This window comes from Gallinula chloropus (genome assembly GCF_964237585.1).
Source record: "Gallinula chloropus genome assembly, chromosome: 9".
NCBI classification, from domain to species: domain Eukaryota; kingdom Metazoa; phylum Chordata; class Aves; order Gruiformes; family Rallidae; genus Gallinula; species Gallinula chloropus.
This window is the reverse complement of record NC_140094.1, coordinates 18,764,949-18,773,050: the sequence shown is the minus strand read 5'-3', so window position 1 is coordinate 18,773,050 and position 8,102 is coordinate 18,764,949.

Here is an 8,102-nt window from a genome sequence, read left to right as displayed (position 1 = left end):
AGAAAAGTCCTTTTCTTCTCCAGGCCCAATTACCCATCCGGTAATTGACATAATTATTATCTTTCAGTTTTCTAATAATATTTATTGAACGCCACAAATTCTCATTCTGGGTGAAGCTGCTCTTGGAAACAGCAATTTTCGAGTCCTAACAGGGGCGGTGCAGGAAGGAGGGATCGATACAAGTCTTTAGCAGAGCCCTGGCTTGCATTGGGGAGGGGGAAAAGGGGTCTCCAGGGGGAGAGCTGCAGTGAAGGCATGGCCAGCACAGAGCCCTGGGACTGGACCCCCCCAGCATCCCCCATCCTGGACCAGAACCCCCCCAGCATCCCGCAGACCAGCCCCCCCCCCCAGCATCCCCCATCCCATGCTAAGACCTTCCCAATGCTCTAGCAGGAGCTTCTCAGGGACTTCCCATCAAACCCATCTTCCTCCCCTGCCTCCAAAGAAGCACCAAAATACCTACTTCAGACTCATGTATTCCCATATACTGGAAGTGTATAATTCCCAGACGGCCAGTTACAACCCCTAAAGGTCTTGTGGGCAGGAGAGAGGGACCAGAGAGCAGCCAGCCCTAGTTGTAAAGTGAGCTTGTGTATTAATTTAAAGCAGGGATAAAGAAATATATATATATATTAATTTTCATTTGATTTTGGCTGCCTTGGGGCCATTGTATCATATGCACAGACGAGTTCTGTGGAATTCCTGCATGGAAATGGGCTCGCTGGCTCCTCCGCGTTTATCATCGTGACCAGAAGAATCTGTCAAGCTGTTCCCTTCCTCCCAGGCTGTCTGGGAGCGGTGGCTGGACCCAGGAGGAAGGTCTCTCTGTAGGACAGAATCACAGAGGCTGTTTTGATGGTATGCTTAGGACAGCCCTGACTGCTTCAGTGCTTCCCCTCTGGTGGGACTGTGGGGGATTGACCGGGGTTCAGAGCCTTGTTTTGCCCTCCCAGGTGGAACTGAGCCTCATAGTTGGGGTTCAGCAGGCAAGGAAGGGCTGAGCTGAACCACAGAGCATCCTCCCTCGCCTGCTGCCAGGCTGGTTCCCTCCCAGTGCTCCCTGCCAGGCTCCTCCAGTGTGGGGATGCTACGAAACCCCAGGGCCAAGAGCGTGGATTAGCAGTGCTCCTCTTGGATGGGGTTTCCACCCAGCACACCCAGAGAGCTCTCCAGCCTGCATCCCACATCCCGGGGATAAATCCTGGGTAGTGAAGTGCAGCGGTAAGAGAAGTCAAGACCTTGCCTAGTGCCAGGAGCCCTGGCTGCGCTCTCCCCAGCAGTAATGGGTCCCCCCAAGCCCCCTTCAGCATCAGCTGGGAGAGGCATCCACATCCAGCTCACTGGGAATCGCTGTCTGGTGCCTCCAATCCAAACTACTGTGGGGACCACAGGATGAAAAGGTCTGGGAATGGTCACAGCAGGGGCTGAACGCAAGTGAGGACCCTCCACCCAAGATGTCCTGGGTTTTTTTTTTCACCAGTTGTGGTAAATATCTACAAAAATCCCCAAGGCCTGAAGAGGTTCAGTCAGAATAATGCCAGGAAACGAGGGACAAAGCAAATCCCACAGCGCTTGTGCCCTTGGCTGGCTCTTCATCCTCTGAACCAGCCACCTCTCCAAACCCACTGGAGCCACATCCAGAAGCCAAAGGTCTCCCCCAGCCTCTCAAACCCGACACACCAGGATATACCATTCCAACCACATCTTTTTTCCTTGCATAATTGAGATGATTTATGGTCAGGATCTCCTGATTGTCCCAGTCATCTGATAAGTGGACACGGGGACAGGGTGGGTCGAAGTCATTCTTGGCAGAGCGTAGCTGTGTAGGGCACCAGATGCTGCTTGTGGAAAGTGCTCCGAGCTGGAGATGGGTTGGGGGTCTCCTGCCCTCAGCCTGTGGGGACTGGGAACCCCCTTGAATTCCCTGCAATGAAAGTTTCTCAGGCACAGCTCACAAAGATGCACCCGGTACATGAATCAAGTCCTTCTGTTATCCCCTCTGTAGACTGCTGCCAGCAAGAACTGAACCAGCATGGAAAAAATACAGCCTTAATTCTGTTCCTAAGCTTCTGACCTTACAGCTCACACCCATGTCACCCTCAGATCATCCCAGCAACCCTCCCTGGTAGAAAATCCAGAGCTATTTTGAGGAGCAACCTCACGTTTCCTGCTCTGCTGTGGTCCAGGAGGGATCACGGGCAGGAAAAGCACGAGGAGCATCCGCCAGCGGGTGCCACGTGTCCAGGAGGGCGGCACCACAGGGACCCCATCTCAAGGGAGGCCAGGGTGGGTTTGGTCCTTGGGAGGTGGATTGGGATGACACTGGGTGGGGAGCATCCTCACCAATCCCCCTTCACCAGCACAACCGACTGTCGGGCCAGAGGATGCTGTGGCCGCGCCGCCGCTCTACCCAAGGCAGACAATGCCCTCATTGTATTTAAAATCTGATTCATTTCATCTGGAGGATAAAATTAGAAAATCAACCTAATTCCCAGGAGCCTTGTTAAATCAATACAACATACATCAAGCAGGCAAGGCACAATGCAAGCCGGAGATAAAATTAGAGCCAGTCCCCCCGGGTGGGTTGATATCAGCTCTACATTGCAGAATTGGCAGGCACTTTTGCATAATTTATCAATTACAAACAGTTTAATTCACCCAGAATAATGAGTTGAGGGGCAGCTTTTGACGAGTTAAGTGACACGGAAGCAGACAGCCACAGTGGACCTCAAGGAACAGCCACCCACTCGCCCAAGGGGAGGAGACTGAGCCACCCCAGGGGCAAGGCAGGGTAGGGGACCGTGGGGAGCAGAGCAGCTTGGCATCCCCTTGGGGTGCCAGCAGGCTGTGGGGACCCCTTGGGGTCCCACGCAGGGTTTGGGATGCTGAAGTGGAGATGTCTCTGCTGAAGGAGAAGAGGCAAGCGGGACCCGAGGTAGGGAGCGCTGGGAAAGGGATCCAAGGCTTTCCCATCAGCACCCTGGAGCCCAGAGCTACCAAGAGCTCCCCGCTCTATCTGGCTGCCCCAGAAAGGGAAACACAACGAGGTGAAGGGTGGGTTATGTGAAAGAACACAGAGTGATAAAAATCAGAGAGCGTTCCCTCTGCTGAGAGGGAGCCTTGAGGAGGTTACGAAGCATTTCCTTCCTGCAGCCCTCTTTTGTTCCTCTGCCTATTGCCCCGGCGCGGGGGCTGGGGGCTGAGGGCTCGCTCCATCCCTGCACCGCTGGGTTTTCTCACAGAAAACAATAGCCATTGCCCTGGGAGAGGGCAGGTTCAGCTGCATGCTGGGAACCACATCCCCCTTGGAAATGCCTTCTTCCCTGTGTATTCCCCCTGCTCCCCCCCCACCTCCACCATCAAGCACCGGGATCCTGCTCTCTCTCTTTAATGCTGGCTCACACAGATATTAAAGCCAAGAAGTTAAGTGGTGCATAATTATGGCATTGTAGTTGCTAATTATAATCCCACAATGAAATCAGTGCTCTGCAATGGAGGCCACAAAGACCTGATGGTTTGGAGCGGGCTCGTTCCTGAGCCCTCAGAATTCCTCATTAAAGTGATGAGAACTTGCGGGGAGGGCTCGGGGAAAGGGAGAGGCTAATAAAAACACACCCCCGCCCCCATTAACCTCCTCCCAGTCAGCGTGCCTTGAACTCATCTGATGGATTCTTTTATGAAATAAATGTTATGGAGCCAGCTCACGGCCCAGTGAGCATCCCAGTATGGCCCAGCCCCAGCACGGAGTGCGAGTCCGGATGCAGATCAGCCCTGCACAACTGCTCAGAGCCCCCTCTCCCCACTGTTTCAGCCTGGATCCATCCCTATCTGTTACCATCCCTCTCTGTAGCAGCCTAATAGCGCTGTCCGCTTTATATCCTAGGTGCTTGATTTATTAGGTAATTTGGTTCTTCTCTGTGGTGCCGGCCAGCTTGTCATCCGTGTAATGGGATGATGGAAGGGCAGGCTATAGACACCGGGCATTAAAAGCTAGGCAAATATGACCCAGCTAAACTTGATGTCCAAAAATCGATTCATAGCAATTTTTGTGCTTTTGGCTCACCCTGAGAAAAGAAATATAAAAAAAAATACAGAAATGATGGCGATTCACTGGGGTCTGGCTCCTGCATGAAGTCGGGATGGAGGAGGCTACCGGGATGCTGCTGGGTCTGGAGGCTGTCAGGATGCTGCCAGGTCTGGCTGTGGGGTCGGTCCTTTGCCAGCCGGGAAAGAGCCTCCTGAAAGGGTGCTCAGCCTGGGTTCTGACCCAACCTATTCAGTGGGAATGTTGAAGCAACCCTGGGAACCACACACGTGGCCTGGTCTTAATTAAACCCAAATGCATGATGGCTTCTCTACTGATGCTCCTTGCTTTGCAGGGGGAGCTGGGTGCCTGCGTCTCCCTATTGTGGCTGGAGGGGGGTGGGAGGGATAGGGAGGGATGCGTGGTGTGCAGACAGGGTGCGGGGATGGGGTTCTGCAGCTCCTTCCCTGGGATGTCCTCCCCGTGCTCAGGGTCAAGCCATGGAAGCCTCAGCCATCCCCCAAAGTGTCTGCAGCGGCTGATTCCAGGGTAAATGGGGCGCTCGTTAAAGCCCAGGCTAGCAACCACAGCGTGCTCTAATTCACACCGTAATTTATATTTATTAAGGTAATTAACCCACTCAGGTAGCTGTGCCGGTGAGCATTGTGAATCACCATACTGGGCAGCAAAACCAGGGCTGGGTGTCTGCAGGGGGGGTGAGGACAAGGGAGGGGCGCAGCCAAGGACCCCCCCCCGGAGCTCCTGCCTCCATCCCCAGTGTCTCCACTGCTGGGCAAGAGCAAGATTGGAGCGGGAGAGGGCTGATATCCACCGCCTCTCCTCTGGCAACCGCAGCAGCCTTAGCCAGAGCAATAGAGATGCAAGGCAGATTGGGAAGCTCCCAGAATGGCCGGGGCATCGAGCTGCACCCAGGATCTCCCACACTGATAACCATCGGCTGTCAGGGCGTGTACGACACTGGGGACTCAAAGGGATTAGGAGGGATGTGCCCGCTGCATCCAGGGATGTGCCCAGAGCTCACCCCACTGCTCGCCCTGCCGCTGGCAGGCCGGGTTTGTTTTCGGGAGGTTTGGATGTACTCCCGGCGATAAGGATCTGCCGCAGCCCTCGGTGAGGCAGCCGGCACACCCTGCCCGGGAACAGCCCTGCACCTCCATTCTCAGCTCCCCCAGCCAAGGATGAGACCTTGGGTGGGGGGGTCCCGGAAGGTCCCTCCCCCAGACCCACACAAGGTAATTCTGCCAGGGGGGAACCCTGAAGGATGCTGCTGTGGGTCTTGGGTCCACCCAGAGCATGGGGAGGTCTCCAAGCGCCAGCGTGAGGGCAGGATGAGCTGGCATGCATGGAAAAAAAAAATTAATGAAGCCAACCAGAAGAACCCCAAGTTAATGAGCAGGCTGGAAGTCATGAGCCAAAACCTGTTTTGGCTGGGGGGTTGCCGCCCCGACGTGCCAGACAAGCGAGCGGTGAGGCCGGGAGCTCTGGGGGAGGATGCTGCAACCCCGAGGGCGCGTTGGGGAGATGAAACGGGGTTTGTAAATACGTGTCTCTACCCAAGCCTGGAGAAGGGCTGCTTGGGGCTGGGCCAGCACAGCCGCTGCTACCCGGGTAGGAAGCACCCAGCTCCCAACTCCATCCCAGCACCCTGACTCATGCTGCTGCTCTCCCCCCTCTGCCCTGGGGCATGCACACGCCAAAGGCTGCCCCAAACCCACCCACCTGAAATAAAACCCTGCCGGGGAAGCAAAAGGGAGAGTAAAAACCTGATTTCAGCACATTCTGCCTCTTTTTCTTTTATTTCCCCTCCTCCTTGTTATTATTTTTATTAGCCTCTCTGCTTTGGCTGCGGGGCCTCTCAGAGGGAACGGAGTGCTGAATGGAGTGTGGCGTGGGTGTTACCGGCTGCTGGCGCTCACCCGGCTCCAGAAAGAAACGCCAATTACTAATTTCATGGAGATAAGCCATTCTGAAGGAGTGGAGGGGGAAAAAAAAAAACCACCACCAAAACACACACACACACACAGACACACAGACAGAGACACACAGACACACTCACATCTCCCAGCTTTGAAGTGCGAAAGGCGCCTTCCTCCCTCCCTCCCTTCCCTTAATCTATTTATTTATTTATTTATTTCCCCACAGCTCCCAGGGATCGCTGGGTTCAGTCCCCAGACAGAAGGACCGGAGCAGCACCCAAGGGCCATCACTGGAGGACCGAGTTACAACATACGTGTCTGTATGTTCCCACGCACACGTGACCCTGCACCGACACGGGTCCTGCATGGAGCTGGATGTGCTCCCCACCACCCCATCCCTAAAAGCCCTGGGGCTGGTGAGAGGGGCCGCAGCCATCATGTCTCACCAGCTCCCACCCATCCCATCCCCGTCGGGCTCATCCAGGCTCCTGCTGCCGTCCGGCTCCCACAGCCCCGTGAGCACCGAGGGCATGGGCCGGGGAGGGAAAATAATGGCACACGGAATTAATCTGGGTGTAGTTTGCATTTTTATTGCTCTAGCCTCAGATTCCAGCCTACAGAAAGGTTTCAAAAAGGATTAGATGCCATAAAACCTTTAATAATCCTCCCACATCTTACGTTTAATTATTGTTTTTACACATGCGGAGCCAACATGCCTGTAGCGAGCAATCAAGTATCACATGCCACTCCTCCTGCATTTCTTTTCTCTCGGGTGTCTCGGCAGTATTAAGCCAGCACCCGGTTTTCCACAGCTCATCTCTGTGATGACGGGGTGTTCTCCTCCTTCCCCAGCCCCCTCCTCCCCCAAAATGCAGCCCTACATAAGTATGACCCAGTCGCATTGGGTGAGCGCACTGCAGCAGGGGGGAGGCAGGTGGTGCGGGAGGGGGGACAGATCCCACCACTGCACAGCCCCTGCCAGCAGTAGGATCTGGCACTGGTGGGTGCTGGGTCCCCCATGGGGCTCTGGCACAGGGTGGTGGTGGGTGCTGGGTACCCCATGGGGCTCCGGCACAGGGTGGTGGTGGGTGCCAGGTCCCCCATGCGACTCCGGCACAGGGCGGTGGTGGGTGCTGGGTCCCCTGTGGAGCTCTGGTACAGGGTGGTGGTGAGTGCCAGGTCCCCCATGGGGCTCTGGCACAGGGTGGTGGTGGGTGCCGGGCCCCCCATGGGGCTCTGGCACAGGGTGGTGGTGGGTGCCGGGTCCCCCATGGGGCTCTGGCACAGGGTGGTGGTGGGTGCCGGGTCCCCCATGGGGCTCCGACACAGGGTGGTGGTGGGTGCCGGGTACCCCATGGGGCTCCGGCATAGGGTGGTGGTGGGTGCTGGGTCCCCTGTGGAGCTCTGGCACAGGGTGGTGGTGGGTGCCAGGTCCCCCATGCGACTCCGGCACAGGGTGGTGGTGGGTGCCAGGTCCCCCACGGGGCTCCAGCACAGGGTGGTGGTGGGTGCTGGGTGCCGGGACCCCCATGGGGCTCTGGCACAGGGTGGTGGTGGTGGGTGACGCGCTCCCCATCCTCCCCAGAGCCGCTGAAATCATACTTGGCTGGGAATTAAAAAAGAAAAAACTCTAAATCCTCATCTCCAATTATAACCAGCCTGTTTGGAAGGAACATTTTGTCACTAATTTGGTGCCATCAAAATTGTTGCTGTTTCTTTGGGGGGAAAAAAAAAAATAATCAGACCTTTTAATCAGGTTTTTTCACCCCAACAGTTTTTTCTTCCTTTTCTTCTGTTTCTTTATAAATTTTCCCCATTTTGGACCCTGGACCATCAGTGAGCTGGGACAGCCCCAGCGTGGGCTCCTCTGGTCCCCTCCCAGGGCTGGTGGGATGCTCAGGAGCCGGTACCTGAAAGTATCTGCAGGCAGCTGGCTCAGGGACCACACCATCCACTCCTGAGCTGCTACAACCCCATGGGGCAGCGTTGGATTTTGGGTGCATCCCAGCACCCACAGCAGCAGCACCGTGCCACACCGGGGCACTCACTGACACCACAGCATCGCGTCCCCACCCCCCAGGGACTGCACTGTCCCCAGGGCTGGTAGGGCTGTCACAGGCAGTGGCAGGCTCAGTCCCACC